The 19,382-nt window shown below is 49.9% G+C and overlaps 1 protein-coding gene across 10 annotated transcripts in view; it reads right to left on the reverse strand.

Annotated features, from left to right (window-relative positions):
- STAT2 (signal transducer and activator of transcription 2) overlaps nucleotides 1–19,382 on the reverse strand; it is a 1,031,780-nt gene that overhangs the window by 329,012 nt on the left and 683,386 nt on the right. The gene's annotated exons all lie outside the window — the stretch shown is intronic.

Below are 19,382 nucleotides of genomic sequence, written 5' to 3' on the forward strand. Positions count from 1 at the left end.
GAAGCAGAGCCTCTGCTTATGGGAGTCCCAGTCTTTAAGAGGGTCAAGTCAGGCAAGTCCTCCGGGTGTACCAAGGTTGCTGTCCACAGGAGTCGCCGGGATTAAGCAGGAGCAGGTTCCAGGATCGACAGGCCGTTAGGGCTGGGGCCAAGTCAGTGGGTGTCGTCCTGTTGTTAGCAGCTGCACGGCGGGTCTTCTTGATCTTCTTCTTTTCTTCTCGGGATCTGAGGAAGGAAGGTTCAGGGTGCCCCTAAATACTACATTTATGGGTGTTACAGGTAGGGCAAGGGCAGGGACCATTAGGTTCCTGGCCTGGGGTGGGTACACCCGCTAGCCGGCTCCTCTCCTGTGGGAGGGGGGCAGGAGCCTAGCTGTAATTGGGCAGGGCTCCCCATCTTCAAGATGGCTGGAGCCCGGGGTCGTGCTTCACCTCGCCTCTCCCACCTGAGGGGTGGGGTTGGCACAGGTTGGCACCCCCCCCCCCTTCCTGACATCGGGTTTCCCGCCAGGCTTCCCGCCAGAGTGGGGGTTAGAACTGGTGGTGGCCAGTTGCTTAGTACAGCAAATGGTCTGGAGAAGCTCACAGAGGTGGAATGCCTTTGAAGCTTCCCCCTGCCCATCCTGGGGGAGGAGACCTTGCACCTCGCCCAGGATGTGCATTGTTGCAGGTCCAGGAGAGCAGGGGGCTCTCCACCCAGGGGCCCAGCAACATGTCTGCTGTGTGGCAGCCTCTGCAGCCACTCAGACCATACGTGGATTGCAGGTTAGGTTTTCAGGGGTGGTGCATTTTACATTACATCCCACACTGGCATTAGTGCAGGTTTAATGTGCTGAGAAGATTGGTACCCAACTTGTCAGTCTTCAGTGTAGCCATTATGGTGCTGTGGAGTTCGTAATGACAACCTCCCAGCACCATATACTCTTAATGGCATCACTGCACTTGCAGTGCCCAGGAATGGCTCTGGGTACTGCAGGGGCACAGGGCTCATGCACCTGTGCCCACACCACTGGCACAGGGCACCCAGTTAGAGGGGTGACTGAAGTGTGCCAGGGCAGTGGGTTCTGGGGTCATGGCCATGTCGACTCTTTGTTTAGTTCTGTACTTAGACACTCAGCCTGCAAAGGCAGTGTGTGGGTGTCAGGGTACAGGGCCCCTAAGGGTGGCACAATAAGTGTTGCAGCCCTTAGGGGTCTTCTCTGGACACCAGGCCCTGGGTACCTAGGGTACCATTTACTAGGGGCTGATAGGTGGCCAGAGATGCCAATTGGGTTTTAGGTTCAATACAGTTTTAGGGAAGGAACACAGGCCCTGGGCACCTAGTTGGCAGGAGCCATGGGCACACTCAGTCAAAGTACATCAGCAGTTCAGAAAAAAGTGGGGGCATACCAATGCAAGAAAGATGGCACTTTCTCACAGCCAGCTTTCTCTATAGGAGATTACGGTTGACGTGGTCAAATGCTTTGGAGAAATCCAAAAAGCAGGAATGTAAGGGCTGTTTCCTATTGATGATTTATTTCTCTGCGATCATTAATAGCGTGACTAAGTTATCTATGGTTCTAGATTTGGTTCTGAATCCAGTTTGAAGACAATTTTTCTCTTTCAGCCCAAGCTTCCAGCTCTGCCAGTAGTAAACTAGCAAAGAGTTTTGAGTGTATGTCCAGAAGGGCGATATTGTGATAGCTATTGGAGGAGTCGTACTGGCCTTTCTTGTATATGGGTTGGAAAATTGAGTCACGCCATTATTCTGGGACTACCGTTTTCTTTAGGCAAAAACTGAACAAGGAATAAAAGCCTGCACACCTGAAATCGCAGTCTTGTTTCTAGATAGCTGTATGGAGCCCATTTGGGTCCAATTGTAGTAGAAATTACAAAATATCCTAGACAGTTAGGCCTTTTAAAACGTTAGTCTGATAATTTCTTTTTATTGAATTCTAAAAAGGTCTCAACTGATCTAATACCATGTCTGAGGCAGAGGATACTAACCAGGCACTCAACCCTACAAGGTAACTTAAGGGTGACCCAACTTAAGGACCTCTGCAAAGCATGGAACCTTGCCATGGGGTCTAAACCTAACAAGGCTTCTTTACAGGCCCTGCCTGCTTAGCATAATAGAGCAATGGCAATGGAAGACAACCCTAATGGCAAAGAGGAGGGAAATGTCAGTGAAGATGAGGAGTCCTCAAATTCCCCTATTGACAAGTACCTCTATGGGGAGTGCCTCTGGTAGTACCCCAGATAAAGAAGATGCAGCAAGGAGGATAGATCTAGAAGCTAAAATCTTAGCCATAGAGAAAGATAGAGTTGAAATGGGCCTAGCATCCATCTCTGGTAGCAGCAACATTTTAAATAGGGAGAAAGATGAAGCTTTAGACCCTAAAATCCCCAAAGGGATTGTCCCCAAATATGTAGAAGGTAATATCACCAATAGTTTACAGCCTTTAAGAGGGCTTGTAAGATGAGGAAACTCAGCCAAAAGTATTGGAGCTCCCAACACTGGGAGCTGTTTTCAGGAAAGGACTGGGATAGACTGGAGACTGAGTGAGACAGATGCTGAGTCCTATGACCCCATGAGAGATACCTTGATTGAGGGCTTTGGACTCCCCACTGAGGAGTACAGGATTAGGTTCAGGGAGACTCACAAAACCCCGAGTCCGATCTAGGTAGATTTTGTCGACTTTTTAGTCAAAACATAAGGTGGCTGTTGGGGCGTGGCCTAGTGATCCACCATGGCGGTCACATTGTAGACACGCTCCGCTGAGCCTCGCTACTGAAATACTTAATTTATCCTGCTTTGATGCTGTTTGCTGTGGAGTAACTGGGCCGGGCGCGCAGGAGATAGGAGACGCTGTCCTGCACCGTATCCTCGGCATCGGCCCTAGGCAGTGGATTTATTGAGGTGTGTGGATGTGGTGGACTGAGCGGCATCGATCGACGATAGCGGAGGGGGTGAGGGGGTGAGGTGGCCTGCGGAGCGTTCCCTCCCCCCTTCTCTCCTGCTAAGCTCTGCCACCTTGGGCCCTGCGTGTCCTGTGCTCCGGTGGAGTCCCTGGCCCAGTGGTTCGAAGGGTGTGTGCGTACCCTGCTTTTGTGACCCTGCCCCCGCTTTGGTGGTCAGATGCGTCCACGCGGGGGAGCCGAGTACTGCCTAGCCTGAACGGAGTGCGGGGCTGTGCTGGCGTGCCGTTAAGGTGTGGGTAAGGCGGCCCGGCGGGCCTGCGGAGAGTCCTCCCCCTGCAGCCCGTCAACATTTGCAGCCCCCTAGCCTAGTGGGATCCGTGGCTCCCTGAATGGACATTTTCCCGGTTACCCTGCCCCCACTTCGCGGGCGGATCGAGCGGACGGACTAGGGGGTGCTTGTGAGGGCCCTTGTGTTGGGTTGTCGGGTTCTGTGCTTGTTTCTGCAGTTTTCCTCCCCCCGGGCGTACATCCGGCAGTCATATCAGGCCGTGTGCGCATTTGGGGGTTTCTGTGGCGCCTTCGGTGCCGCCTTTGGCTTTGGGTGGCTCCGCTGGGGCCGAGATTTCTCCTCCCTACTGTATGATTCGGCGGCTGGGTCGGGCTGCGTGTGGAATGATTACGTGGAGCTTTTGCGAACTTCAGGGTGGCCCGGTTGAGACCCTCCTATCTGCAAACTGGTGGCCTACTTCTGTGTGGGGCCGACGTGCCCTTGCAGCATAGGGGTGTGGCCCGTTATTGGTACTGTACATATTGTAGCATTGAGGGTTAATTTCTATTTGAAGATTTAGCACCATTATGACATGGGACAGGCTAACAGGGGGCTCGACCAAGCAGAGCACTATGGAACGCCTCACGGAGCCTGCGGCCTTGCCTGCGGTGCAGGGGGGTGCGCAAGGAGGAGTCCCTGACAATGCTGCCCTCTTAGAGGCCATTACACAATCCCGCACGGCCCTTGAGACCAAAATAGGGGAGGTTCGCTCTGAGGTTTTACTCCTTCGTCAAGACCTGCGCTACGATACTGAACGCATCACAGAGACGGAAAACAGGGTCTCCGGAGTGGAGGACTCGATCGGTATATTGCAGAAGAAAGTAGCGTCTCTGGAGACCATCACTAGGGGCCTGGCATCTCGTGTTGAGAATGCGGAAGGAAGGGCATGGAGGAGTAACCTGCGCTTTGTGGGGTTCCCAGAGGGCTGCGAAAGGGGGAGCATGGAACAGTTCTTGACCAAATGGCTCGTTAATTGGCTTCCCCCAGAATCCATGTCTAACTGCTTTATCATTGAGAGGGCGCCTCGGGCTCTCATGCAGAAGCCGCCACCAGGGGCCCCGACCATGCCCGGTCATAGCGAAAATCCTAAATTATCATGATCAGGACGCTATCCTGAAACAAGCCCGCCTTAAGGAGCCACCGCATTTCGATAATGCTCGTATCCTTATAGTTCCTGATTACACTCGCATGGTCCAGCAGAAGCGCCAATCCTTTGCGGCGGCGAAGGCCCGCCTTCGGGACCTAAAGCTGCCATATGACCTCCTGTATCCTGCTAAGCTGAGGGTGGTCTACCAGTCACGTATGTTGTTCTTTGATTCTCCTGAGGATGTCTTTCAATGGACTGTCTAGACGTTAAAGGTGCGTTCGCATACACCGCCGAGACTGGAGACTGACTCGTCAACAAGTGAATTCGCTCACAGGCCGCCTAAACCCAAGGTTAAGGGACACAGACGCTCAGGTTCCAGACGCCGCTCACAGTCTCATAGCGATGGCAGCAGATCGGCATCAATGCCCCGGACGGGGAAGCCGGCCTCGTGACCTATGTGGGGCTTTCCTGGTGGATTACCATTTGCACATTTCTATTTCAACTGTCGAAGCCTATGATTGGGCTTTTATCCCCTGTTGGCCTTTGTGGTCCGGGGACAGCCCTGGTGTGCAAGGGGGGCTTATGGGGATCCATTGGCGGAGGTGGGCCAGCGGCTCCCGTTGGGGTCACCATGCCGCTTCCACCAAGACAGATACTTCAGTGGTTTAGAGGTATTGGGGTGGGGGGTTGGGGTTCCAGGGGATGTTGTGGATCACTCTTTGTGAGTTGTTTATTTGTTCCTCAGAAGTCTTTTCTTTTTCGGATTACGGTTTGAGGGATTGCTTTGATTTCACTGCACTGTCTTATTGCTGCCATGTGTAGCCGCGTATCTATAGGACTTGGGCAGACACCTGGGGGAGGTGTTTTTATTCAAGGATCCATTTTTGAGGAACAGGTGGTACTGGGCAGCGTTTACACCCCTCCCCCCCTGTCCTGGATGTTGGCTGAACGCATTATGACTTTGTGGGCGGACGTTCCAGACGGGTTGGCGGTAGTGGGTGGCGACTGGAATGATGTGATGGATGGGTCTCGAGATAGATTTTGCCGAGGGGGAGCGCCAACTGCGGGCAACCAACTAAATTATCCTCTTTGGTGTCAGGTTTGGGCTGGGTGGACTCCTGGCGACGACAGCATGCAGTGGAGCAGGGCTACACTTCTTTTTCAGTGGTACATGAATCGTTTTCACGGCTAGATTATGTCTTCATACCAGCTGCCATAGTTGGGAGAGTGTCAGATGCGGAGATCCTCCCCAGGGGTCTGCCGGACCACTCCCCGGTTGCGCTTAGGTTACGGTTCTGCCCTGCGAGGCCGCCCTTTTGTTGGTGCCTCTCCCCCTGGCATTTGCAAGATGACCAATACAGAGCTCATTTGGGGCAGGCCATTGCACATTATCTCGATGTCAATGTGGGCTCGGTGACGACCACTGCGCCGTGTGGGAAGTAATGAAGTTGACTATTCGGGGTGTGGACATTTCATACTGCTTCACAGCGCGGCGCTCCAAGAAAGAGTCCTTGGTGCGCTCAGAGGCCCATCTTTTAGAATTGGAACGCACTGGTAGAGAGGAGTGGGACACTAGTGGGTCGACAACTGCTAGTGGCGAGGCAATCGCATGCGGACTTGTTGCTGGATGAGGCTCGATTGGCATGGCTCGCGTCCCGCAACAGGATCTATCAATGGGGCGATCAGTCCAGTAAATTGCTCCATTGACTATGCAGGGGGGCGGGGAGTTCCCTGATTCTGCCTGGGCTTCTGGGGCCAGATAGGAGGACATTGGGTGATCCCTTAGATCTTGCGGAGAGCTTTGCGCTTTATTATGCTGATTTGTATGCCCTACGGTTGTCCCTGCCAGAGAACATGGTCCCTCATTTTCTTACAGATCTACCGCCGCGGTCTCTCTCTGGTGAAGCCCGAGAGGCCTTAGATCTCCCACTTACGGTGGAGGAACTGGGTTCAGCGTTGGGTGACCTGAGCTCCCGGAAGGCTCCAGGGCCCAATGGATTCCCCTGTGAGTTCTTTAAGAGATACTTCCCGCAACTGGGACCCCATCTCCTGCAGGTGGTGGAGGAGGCACAAGAGTGTGGGTGTCTGCCGCGGGACTGGAGACACGCGCGCATGGTTGTTTTTGAAAAGCTAGGCCGCCCTTCAGACCAACATTCTTCACACCGTCCCATTTCACTGCTGAATATCGAGGCCAAGATATTGGCCAAGGCGTTGGCCACTCGCCTTCGTTCCCATATCACCTCGCTGGTCCATATGTACCAGGCAGGCTTCATGCCTCAACGGACAACATGGCACAACATTCGGCGGGCGCACATTGCCATAGATATGATTCGGAGGTTGGATGTCCCAGCGGCACTTCTATTGGCGGATATGGACAGGGCTTTTGATTCCCTTAGTTGACCGTATCTTTTTGCGCTCCTAGATAATTTGAATCTGGGCCCACGCTTTTTGGCCTATTTAAAACTTCTTTATACACAGCTCGTGGCATTGGCCCGGGGTTGCGGGAGCGATACCTTTCACGGCAGGGGTGCCCGCTGTCACCCTTTTTGTTCACCTTCGCGAAGGAGCCATTGGCGACCTGGGTGCGGATTGACGCGCAGGTGGCGGGCTTCGAATGGGCGCGGGACTATCGGACCGTATCGCGCGCTACATGGACGACGTTCTTTTCTTCTTGACTAATGTTAATAGGACGGGCCCTAGATTGCTGCGTATCATGGAAATATTCAGGGAGACTTCCGGCCTATTTATAAATGCGGGTAAGTCCGTATTGTGGAAACTTTGGGCATCCAGTGGAACTGGCCACCTGGGCTTCTGCGGTACAGGTCACCTCAGTCGCCATGAAATATTTGGGCGTCTTTTTATCTGGTTTAGCAGGTGAGTCTTGGGACTGTAATGTCGCGCCGGTCTGCATACGTGTGCGCGTCGAATAGCGAACTTGGTCTCGGATGCCCCTTTGTCTTCCAAGTCAGTCGGCCATTTTTAAAATGGTCTCATTGCCGCGGTTGCTGTATCAGCTGCAAAATTATCCATTCCCTGTTAAGCCTTCTTGATTCCGCCAGGTTAATTCAGTTCTGGGACTGTTCCTTTGGGCTGGGAAAACAGCTAGGGTGGCGCTCCAGACTTGTTTTCAGTCCACATATTGTGGCGGTCTGGCCACCTCGGACGTCCAGTCCTATTATGTGGCCTCGCAATTATTGATATCGAATGAATGGTGGAATGGGGACCGCTCAGATCCGGCATATGCAGTGGAACATACTGTTGTAAATTGGCAGCAATGGGTTAGCATTAGCAGAAGCCATCATGTAATTAGAAGTTATCTTATCCGCTTTGTGAAAGCCATTTTGTATTTCTGGCAACCATTTTGTTTGCCATGTGCTCGGTCCTACCTTTCTGTTAACTGCTCTTGTAGTCTGCCTAGAGACAAACTATATTCAGCATCCTCCACTTCGCACATGCCCAGAAGGGCCTAGCTAGTAGAATGCACCTGCCTCTCTACTATAACTGCCAGTCTATTTTTGCTGCTGTATGGAGAAGTAACTCACCTCCCACTTTGTTGAGCAAGTAGATTCTGCATGCCCATCTTAGTCATTTTGCATGCTTACATGAGCCAGGACTGCCCCTCCTTGCATTTATGCTTACTATGTAACTCTAAAGCATATATAAAGCCCCAGTTTTCTGTAATCTTTAGACTGCCTCATTCAGTTGCTAAGGCTTCTGTGTGACGTAGTCTCACCTCATTTGAGGTTAATAAAAATTCTCTGTTATATTTCAGCTTCTGTGCTGACTTCTTCTTTGTTGGTTTAAATGGGCTCAGTATCAGTGGAACCCCTGAGAAGTGGATTTTTGATTACTACAGTACCAGATGGGATCCTATTCTTTACACACAATCCTGTATTCATCCTCTATTCGCAGGACGCTGCCGTCCACTATGAGTGTAGTTTTCCAGATGTGGAGGCAGGCCCTATGCAGGATGGGGTGGTGGGGCAGGTTGACACGGGAGACTCCCCTGTGGTCTAATGGCGGGCTGACGCAGCTCGCGGGTCTGGGGGGCTTCTGTGATTGGGATAACATCGGGATCTCTACCCTGGGGAATGTTATGTGGGGCACCGTTCTCAAATCTTTTCAGGATCTTCAGCAGGAATATCAAATGCAGAAAAAACAACTTTTCAAATATCTGCAGTTCAGACATGCTATTCTTCCCAATGTAGCAGAGTTGGAGTCTCTTCCCAAGTTTAGTCACGTTGAAGCCAAAGTATTTATGGGGGACCTGCAAGATCATAAAATCTCTCAAATATACCAAACCCCGGTAAAAAATAGTCTCACCACGCTAGATAAACTTAGGGAGAGGTGGGAAGATGACCTGGGTCCCTTGGATGAGGAGGTGGGAAGATGACCAGGGTCCCTAGGATGAGGAGGACTGGACGGAAGCCCTCTGGGAGCGGCAATAGCGTTGCATCTCTGGTTGATCTAATTTAACTATCTCCACAAAGTGTATTATACTCGTGTTCGGCTGTGGAGGGCTGACCTGATAGTGACGCCGGTGTGCCTGCGCTGCGGCTCAGAGGATGGTACTCTATTTCACACAGTTTGGCAATGCCTGCTGATGGAAAGGTCCTGGCGAAGAGTTTTGGCCTGCCTCGAGGAGGTTTTGGGGTGGGAGCTCCCTTACTTCCCAAAAATGGTGCTGTTACATGTAATGGAGGGGGTGAGGAGGAATATCTATAAGCGCCATTTGATGATGGTGGGCTTTACGCTGGCTAAACAGGACATTGCCAGTAAGTGGAAGGCTGGGGCTCCACCTCTGCTTTTGGCATGGAAAAATGGGTTGGACTTTAATATGGGTTTGGAGGTTCCCATTTTTCAGGCACGTAGGTGCCCGATGAAGCATTATAAGATCTGTAAGAGGTGGGCGGTGTATCGGGGCTTGGAACTAGAGCCCCCTGTTGTGAGAGATGTGGCACTTGAGGGATAAGCTGGGCAGGAGTTGTCGTTCTAGGTTAGTTGGGTCCTGTGCATGGTGTTCTTTAAGTGCAGGGGACTGTGTACTAATATTGGTGGTGCGTAAAGACAGTGCCGTGGGGGGGGGGGGGGTTACTTAAATTTCAGTTTCTGTATCATGTTTCTGTAAAATGTAAATGCAACATGTTTTGTGCAATATGTGGCAGGTTGTCTCTAGGTTACAGAGCTCTGCAAAGCTTGTGACAATTGACAAAATAAAATTTGTTGTTAAAAAAAAACATTACATGGCTGGTTTAAAGGTAACAAGGTGAAAGACTGTGATGGGCTTTATAATTGTATTATGAAAGACCATCTGTTAAGTAACTGTGTTTCCGAAACATTGCATCAATACTTGGTAGACCTAGGTCCAATCTCTCCACAAGCATTGGGAAAGAAGGCTGACCACTGGGTCAAGACTGAAGTATCCAAAAAGTCCCACGATTATGGTGACCAAAAAAAGGGGTTGCTAAGCCCCCAAAGAGTGTTCTAAAGTCCCCCAAAAACATGTTCGGTACGGTGGGCCCGAGACAATACACAGACCAAGGGTAAGAACTGGGATCCCAAGAAGGCATGGTGCTTTAATTGCAAAGCAAATGGGGACTAAACTGGAGACACGTTCTGTCCCAAAAAGAATCACTCTAGTGCACCTCTAGTTACTGCTGGGGTGGTGGGTCTCCAGATGAGATTCTTAGTGTGCCCTGACCAGGTCAGAGAGCACACAAAAGCTACCTTAGTCCCCGAGGGCAGGTGTGGATGTAGCTGCCATGGCTGTTTGTCCACCTAACATGCAGAAATACAAACAGCGGCCGTTGATTAATGGGATCAGAGTAGAAGCACTGAGAGATGCAGGTGCAAGTGTCACAGTGGTGACTGAAAAGATGATGTCAGTGGCTCCCACAGGAGAGGCCAGAGACCCCAAACCTGGTGCCACTAGGAGAGTCAGAAATACAGAGTTTTTACTCTCATTGGCCCATGACATCCCTCTAGCAGGGCCTCTTGGCCGGAACAAGACTTGGAACAGGCAGTCAGCCACTTCTACTGTCCAAACATGTCCCAGAAGGTGAAGGAGTTTTGTCAACTCCTGTGTTACTTGTCAAGCCACTGGCAAGACAGGTAACCACCCAAATGCCCCACCCCTTATTTCCACTCCCAGTGGCTGGAGTTCCCTTTGAAGGGGTAGGGGTTGACTTTGTTGGCCCTCTGGGACCCTTCAACAGCAACCAGGGAACAGATTCATAATGATGGTAGTGGATCATGCCACCAGGTACCCTGAGGCTTTACCCCTTAGGACTGTCACTGCTCCTGCAGTTGCCAAAGCCCTCTTATGTATTTTTACTAGAGTGGGTTTCCCTAAGGAGGTGGTATCAGATGGAGGTAGTAACTTCGTGTCTGGCTACCTAAAGGCTGTGTGGAATGAATATGTTATGACTTATAAGTTCACTTATACATCTACAAACCAATTGTTTAGTTGAAAGATACAACAACACCATGAAATGTGAGATCATGGGATTCCCTGAAAAACTCAGAAGGAGATGGGATGTCCTTTTGCCATGCCTGCTTTTCACTAACAGAGAAGTACCTCAGAAGGGAGTAGGGCTTTCCCCCTTTGAACTGGAAGGGGATCACTGTGTATGGTGAAGGAGGGCTGGGAGAGACCTCTCAAGAGCCTAAACAAGACATTGTGGACATTGTGCTTGGCCTACGTTCCAGGATGGCTGAGTACATGAGTAAAGCATCTAAAAACATTGAGGCCAGCCAAGAGCTCCAGAAGCTCTGGTATGACCAAAGGCTGAACTGGTGGAGTTCCAATCAGGGCAGCAGAAGGAGCTTGTGGCACCTAGGGCCCTCCAGGACAACTGGAGTGGTCCCTACCCTATCCTTGCAAGGAAAGGTGAGATCACCAATCTGGTAGACCTATGCACTTGCAGGAACCCTCACAGGGTCATCCATGTCAAACGCCTCAAGTCTTACAATGACAGGGCTGATGTGACTATGCTCATGGTCACTGATGAGGATCAGGAAGGAGTGACCCGCTCCCTGACCTCCTCTCCTATTGCACAAAAGATGGGTCAGTGGATGGAGTTGTCTTCTCAGACACCCTCTCTAATCAACAGCAGACTGACTGCAGGCAAGTCCTGGAGCAGTATGCAGAGCTCTTCTCCCTAACCCCTGATCATACAACCTGAAGTACCATGATGTGGACACTGGAGACAGCACATCTATCAAAAACAACTACAGCCTGATCAAGTTAAGGAGCACATCAGGGCTGAAATCAGCAATCCAAAAACTTTGCAAGAATTTGAAAACCAGAGCTGAGGGTTTGTGTGGACTAAAGGGTCCCAATGCAGTAACGAAGACAGATGCACACCTAATTCCTAGAGCTGATGGTAATTTCTCAGTACCTTTGATTTCACATCACGGTACTAGCAGATTGGTCTGACCCCGGGAGCAAAAGAAAAGTCTGCATTCTCGACCCCAGATGGGCATTATCAGTTTACTGGTATACCCTTTGGATCAAAGGATGCCCTTTCCACCTTCCAGAGGTTGGTGAACAAAGCCCTTGCTGGGTTGGAAAAAGTTTAGTCCAGTATATCTAGACAATATTTTCGGTGGGGTGAGGTGAGCCTACCCTGCCCCGGTCCATTGCGGCTGTTGTGCCGTTTGTGTGGAGGGCGGGCGGCCATCTTGCTAGGAGTCCTCTCCCCGGCTGAACCTGTGGCAGCGGTCTAGCTGGGGGAGGGACGTGCTCCTACAAAAACACCATGCCCTTTCTGACGCGTGGCGGGCGCGCCTTAGGCGCGCCGAAGGTAAGCCAAAGCTCAGCCCGTCTGCGCCTGTCCGCGCCTCGGCCGTGACGGACGCAGGACGGGCTGCCTCTCAGTCTCAAACCGGGGGTATTACTGCTGTTCCTTATACTCGCGAGCAGTTGCTGTCTTTGCGCTCCGCAAGTTGCCCGGGTGTCGGTGGTGAGGTGAGGAATTCTTTTTTGCTCGACCCTTGCCCGACCTGTGGCTTTTGCTGTGCTAAAACACTGACTGACCCCTCATCCCCGGGGATGGCTCCCTACTCATTCTCGGCAGCTTTAGTTAATGCGCGCTCATTGAGCAAACACGCTGCGGATATCTTTGAACTCCTTGCTGACGGCTTTCTCGACACTCTGTTTGTTACCGAAACCTGACTTACCGCTGCCAGTGCTCCGGATGTCTAGTTGGCCGTCCCTCGAGGTTACAAAATATATAGGAGGGACAGAGCTCTGGGAAGAGGGGGGGATCTAGCAATCATCCTGAGAGATTCATGGACCCTTCAGGTGGAGCCTCCGGAGAATTTAGGAGGTGGCGAAGTGATGAACTTTTCTTTGATCCTCTCCCCTCATTTCACTCTGGGGGGTACGCTAATCTATCGGCCTCCAGGGCCGGCTGGACCGTTTCTTGCAGCTCTGCTTGATTCTATGATTCCTCGAGCCCTGAGATTCCCGCATTTTTATTGCTGGGTGACTTTAATATTCATGCCGAGGAAGCTGATCTCCCGGAATGTAAAACTCTGTGTGATTTTCTGGACCTGGCGCATCTCTCCCAGTGGGTCTCCTTACCCACGCACTCAGGGGGGGTCACACCCTGGATGTCATTTGCTCTAACTTCTCCCTCCAGGTAGACGCCCCTCAAGTTTTGACATGGTCGGATCATCAGCTGATCAGATTTGCGTGGTCAGCTCAGAGAGCTTCCACTGGGAGGGTTAAAACCGTCTGTGCCAGGAAAATTAACATCGAGACTCTGGCTGCCACCCTGAAGGAGTGTCGGCCCGTGCTGGGCAGTGATCTTGCCAAAGCAGTGCTGAATTTTAATGAATGGATGGTTGCGGGGGTGTCGACCTCATCTAAAGGGGGGTGCAGTGGCAGAATGCGCTCTACTCCATCTAAACCATGGTTTTCTCCTGAGCTGCGCATACACAAGCAGGCTTGTAAAAAACTCGAACGGACCTGGCGCCAAACCTATTGCCCTTTAGCCAAGGTAGTTTTACGTAGAGAGCAAAGAAACTACTACGCCAGCATTAAAATAGCCAAGGGTGAATATTATGCCAATCGAATTGTTAAAGCTAACAATAGCAGTCGCGAGATTTTTGCGATTGTTAATAGCTTTCTTTCCCCTTGTGCTGAGCAGCGGATAGTTCCAGCTTCAAGGGCATGGTGCGAGAGCCTGTCCGTGTTTTTCGAGCAAAAAATAGCTGCTATTCAGTCAAGTTTTGTCGCCAACAGCCTATCGGATGGCATTCCTGACCTCTCCCCCCTCTGAGGGGTTCATCGGCCAGGATGGCTGAGTTTTTTCCCTTTCCACAGCTATTGACACACTGGCTGTGATCAAATCCTTGAAATCTGGATCTCCATCGGACCCCTGTCCGGCGAGGGTGCTGGCAGGCGTTGCCGATGTGGTTGTGCAGGAAGTGACACATTTAGTCGGCCTATCTTTTAAATCAGCCATAGTGCCTGCTGGGTGGAAACAGGCTAAGCTCCTGCCCTTGCTCAAAAAGGCCGGAGCTGACCCTGCAGTGCTGGCCAACTATTGGCCTATTTCGCTGCTTCCGGCTTTGGCTAAAACCGGCGAGAAATTGGCTTTCCAGCAGCTAAATGAGTTTGTGGAAGCATCTGGGGCGCTTCACCCGGCTCAATCTGGGTTTCGTGCTGCCCACAGCACGGAGTCGGCTTTGGTGGAAATCGCGGAAGCGGTCAGGGAGTGTCTGGACGGTGGCGGCAGAGCGGCTCTAATTTTATTGGACCTCTCTGCCGCGTTCGACACGGTGCCTCACCAACGCCTCCTAGCCCGGCTTGCTGATATTGGGGTCGCTGGCCTCGCTTTAGATTGGCTGAGCTCGTTTCTTGCGTCTAGATCTCAGCAGGTTTGGCTCCCCCCTTTTTCATCTTCGGCTAGGCCTCTCATGACAGGGGTCCCCCAGGGCTCTACTTTGAGCCCTCTGCTCTTTAATGTTTATTTGACCCCCCTGATAGACTTAGCCGAACATTTGGGAGCCAAAATTATAGCTTATGCTGATGATACGCAGCTGTTGTTCACCTGGCCTAGTGCGGTCTTAGAGACAGAGCGGATTCAGAATTGTCTGTCCTCAGTTTTTAACTGGTTAGCTTCATCACAACTGAAGTGTAATGAGGATAAGACCGAAATTCTTCTCTATGGTCAATTCCCCCCTAATTTTAGGGACTTACTTTGGCCGGTTGGTTTCCCCATGCCCTGTGCAGTGAACGTCCTTGCTAAGAACCTGGGGGTTTGGTTTGGGGAAGACCTCCGGTTCGAGGGGCATATTAAGAAGTTAACCGGAGGTTGTTTCGGGACCCTGAAGGCGCTCAGGAAGTTCTTCCCCTATCTGCCTGCCTCGGCAAGAGAGTCAGTAGCGAGAGCTTTAATTCTCTCGCGTCTGGACTATTCCAACGCTCTGCTGAGTGGCTCCCCGGCATATTTGGTAAGGCGGCTCCAGGTAATCCAAAACGCGACCGCTAGATTGTTGGGGAATATCTCCAGCCGGATCAGCGTAAGGAATTACCTGCAGAGCCTGAATTGGTTGCCATTGGTGCCAGTTACCTTTAAAATTCTGACCCTGGCTCATAAAGCCATCAACGGGCAGGGTCCCGCCTACTTGAAGAAACGATTTATTCGTTACTCTCCCAACCGAGACCTGCGCTCAACATCTGATGCAGGTTCCCCGCTTTCGGCGTGTCCGGTTGGGAGGGCACTCAGTGGCGGTGAAGGCCGCGTTAGCTTGGAATGAGCTTCCTTTTTCTCTGCGTGCTACTTTTAATTTTGGTGCTTTTAAAAAAGCGTTGAAAACTCACCTGTTTAGATTGGCCTTTTAGTTCTCTTTTCTGTGTAGTGTTGGCTGTTAAATTTCTTTCTTCTTTTCGCGCCAGGATACTCCGGCAGTAATTGAGCGCGTTACAAAACAGCAAAAATAAAAAAAAATTAAAAAAAAATATTCCTGTCCATAGTTCCACTTGGCAGGAACACCTGGTCAACCTTGGGAAGGTCCTGAAGGCTCTGCAAGCTGCACTATCCATATGTGCCCAACTATCCAGTGAATTCGTACCACTCTGTAAGAATTTGATTCGTATAACACAGGAAGAATCCTCGAATTGAACACCGAGGAATCAATATAGTCTTCTTGCAAGAACCTTGTCCTGATGAAGGTGCTATCATAAAACCGAAACGCTGCGTCGACAACTGTGTGGAATTTTGAATTGCTCTTTATGTGTACCGACACATTTTTAACATTGTTTTAAATGGCACTGTATTTTTGTAGGAATGTATCATTGTATTGAATAAATTGTACAAATTTCTATACATCATTTTAATTGTTTTGATCTTATTTTTCCTATTAGTGTGACTTGTTGAACACGTGGTTATGTTTTTATTGGGTTTGTGAGTTCCTATTTTGTACACTTTTCTCCAATTTCTGGCCAGATAGGGACCTCTCTCTCATTTCTCTTGGGCCACCTTGTAGGTGAAGGCCAAGTTCAATCGTTCAATCTTTACAGCCCAAGATCCAGACAATTCTGGATTGGGAAGTTCCAACAACCCTGACTCAAGTCAGGGCATTCCTTGACTTGACTGGGTACTACAGGAGGCTTGTGAAGGGGTATGGCACCATTGTGGCACCCCTCACAGAACTTACCTCCAACAAGGTGCCAAAGAAGATTAACTAGACAGTGAGCTGAAGGAAGCAATGAGCTCAGCACCCGTTCTTAAAGCTCCAGATTATTCAAAGCAGTTCATAGTGCAGTTTACTCCCCAGGGAGCAGCATTGGAGTGCCATTGAGAGGGAAACCTTTGCTGTGGTTTGGTCCCTGAAGAAGCGGAGACCATACCTGTTTGGTAATCCCATCCTTGCCCAGGGCCACACAGGCTTCTCAGATGTCTGATGGCTGATGCAGATGAAAAGGGAACACGCCAAACTCTTTAAATGGTCCAGCTCCCTAAATTGTATGGACTTTACAGTGAAGCACAGACCTGGGACTGACCATGCTAGTGCAGATGGAATTTGCAGGTTTTTCTACTTAGATGATGAAGACTCTCTTGCCGAAGGTTAGTCTCATTCTCTTTCGTTTGCCCCTTTCTGACAACATGGTCACCCCCACTTTTTGGCTGGTATCTGATGCAATTTTTGACAGAAGTGCACTGGGATCCTGGTTTCCAGGTCTGAAGTTCCAGATCTCTTTCCCTAAAACTGTACAATTGTTCCCCCAATTGGCAGTTCCTTTAGTACCCCCTGTAAGTCCCTAGTAAATGGCACCTCTGGTACCTTGGGCATAGGGTACTAAACAGCTAAGGCCTGCAGCATGCATTGTGCCACCCTAAAAGACCCCTTAGCACACTCATGCAAACTGCCATTGCAGGCTGCGTGACAAGATGCAGAGAAAAGTGAAGACACAACATGGTGCACCTCCTGTGTGCAATACATGCAGACACTGCATGCAGTATAGGTAAGTCACCCCTACAGCAGGTCTTACACCCCTAAGGCAGGGTGCACTATACTACATGTTTGGACTTATCTGCATGAGCAAGTATGCCCCTGTGATGCCTAAGTTGATTCTTAGATATCCCAAGTGAATAGGGAAGCCATTTTAAGTACATGTGCTAGACATTGGTAATTACGAGTTCCCCAGCTTCATGATGGCTTCAATGAAACCCAAGATGTTTGGTACCAAACATCTCGTATTAATAAGCCCACATTGATTACAGTAATGGATTTATTAATACATGCAACCAGAGGGCACCTTAGAGGTTCCCCCTTAAAACCTACTGACTACTAGTGTACTGGCTGACTAGTGTATAACAGGCTGCCACCACAGACCGGTTTCTGACCCCCAGCAGGTGACAGCCCACGCTCTCTGAGGGCAGAAACAAGGCCAACTCCGGCCAGAATGGGTGCCTTATGTGAACACAAAAAGGAGAATTCCACCATCCTGATTTTTGGAGGAATTAGGCTCACTGTGTCAGGGTTATGACCACTTCACCCTAAAGGTAAGTAGTCCATTGGTTACTACCTGTAATTCCCCTTAGCACCCCTAAATTGAGTATTTAGTGGCACCCCCTGATGCCAGGATTTTATATTTCTACGGATCAAGAAAAAGAGGACAAGAGAACAAGAACAGAAGACTACTGTGGACTTTTAGCACCAAACCCTGCCTGCCCACACCAGCCTCGACAATCGTGACCAAGTGACTTGTGCTGCAGCTGAGCAACTACCAAGAACCTCGGTAGACTGCCAACCCTTCGCAAATTGCCAGCAATCTCCCTTGGAGTAAAGGAGCTACTCCCTGGCAGTCCGCAGGTACCGAAGAAGCAGAGTTTGATTCACTGAGTTGCAGCTCCCCAGACAGCAAGACGCAGCAACTTCCCAGGTAGAAGTATTAGTGCTCCTGAAGGTCAGATATTTTCCCCCAGTAAGTGAGAGGACACCAAAAACAGCCGGAGCTACACAGGAACAATACTCGGGGTACAGGACCCTTTGCAGCAGCCTAGGCCTGTTTTAAGTCCAGTCGGTACTCTAACGGCACCGAGACTGAGCAGTCATTGAGGGACGTCTGCAGAGACCTAATTCCAGAGTGGCACAGCAGTCCTGATTTTTGCACCCTCAACCGGCGAGACAGACAACCGCAAGTACCAAGGATGCAAAGAGCCCAGCCGACCTATTCACTCTGCACCCAAATGCCCCAGCCCAAATACCGACGAACCAGCTGTGCCCCCTTGTCCCCAGACTCTTGTGATCCGACCCCTCCATTTGGGAGTTCCCGGATTTATCACCAAGCCCCCCTCTGCAGCCTGGTGTCACCCCTTCTTTCCACCAGCATAGCACACAAAGAACTAAGAACTCTTCATCTACTGTAGTGGTACTTTTTAATACAGTATGACACAACATCAGTCATTTGAAATACACAGTACTGGAAGTTGTGCTATTGAAATCTGGGATTGACATTATAAAATTACTGCTACGAAAAGAACTATATCGGATCAGGAAACTGCAAACAGAACTACTGAAAGGTCTTAAGAACCGCATTGAATACAGCTGTTTTCTATGAATTTTTACTATGTGCTCATGTTTAATCCTGGAATTATTTGTTTTCTGTTTAGCACTATGCAATTGTTTTATTGGTACACATGTTCCCTTGTAGAACAGAAGCATTCATATCAGTGTGTCTTGAACATATTTCCTGAGGGTTATCAACACGGTCCAACAGGTAGCTTTTTTTTCATATGTTTTAGCGAGTACAGTGGACACTCTAATGATAAGAAATGTCTTTCTCCCCCAGATACTCTATTCCAATACGGCCAACACTTTTTGATACATCAGACACACGAGGCAGACCCTGTTTCTATGTCGGGCACTACACAATGGTTTTATGGGTACACATGTTCCCTTGTAGAACAGATGCATTCATATCAGTGTGTCTTGAATTCATTTACCTAGGGATATCAACACTGTCAAAAAGGTAGCTTTTATATTTTTTTTAGCAAGTACAGAGGACAAGCTAATGCTGAAAAAATTATTTCTTCCCCCGATGCACATTTCAATGTGACGACACTCTTTGATACATCAGACACATGAGGCAAGTCCTGTTGTCTCCGAACAGGGAGCTGATATGTAGCGAGGTCTCCAAGCAGGAAGTTTGCATTTGGACACAGGAGTTTTTAGGAGAAAACTTGAAGCCTAATTGTTTGGGTAAGTGAAATTTGGGGGACCACTGTGGTTAGTTTGATCATGCTAGTAAAAGGAGGATTCACCACATACTTGCATGTATGTGCAGATTTACCAATGGGGTTGATATTGGGTTTACACCTCTTCGTCCTTATGAAGGACGGACCGGGGTGCTAACACTATGTTAATGAGTACTGGGTTGTAAGAATGCTTTATTATTGATTATTACCCAGTTACCAATATGAAAATGAGCTGATATTCATATGGCTGTTTGGATATCAGGAGACCTTCATGGACCTGGAGCAGCATAACTTTGGCTTCACCCTTTTATGTTTAATTAGACCACCTATGTTAGAACTGGCTATTTCTGGTAG

This window comes from Lissotriton helveticus, chromosome 1_1, assembly GCF_964261635.1.
Source record: "Lissotriton helveticus chromosome 1_1, aLisHel1.1, whole genome shotgun sequence".
NCBI lineage: Eukaryota > Metazoa > Chordata > Amphibia > Caudata > Salamandridae > Lissotriton > Lissotriton helveticus.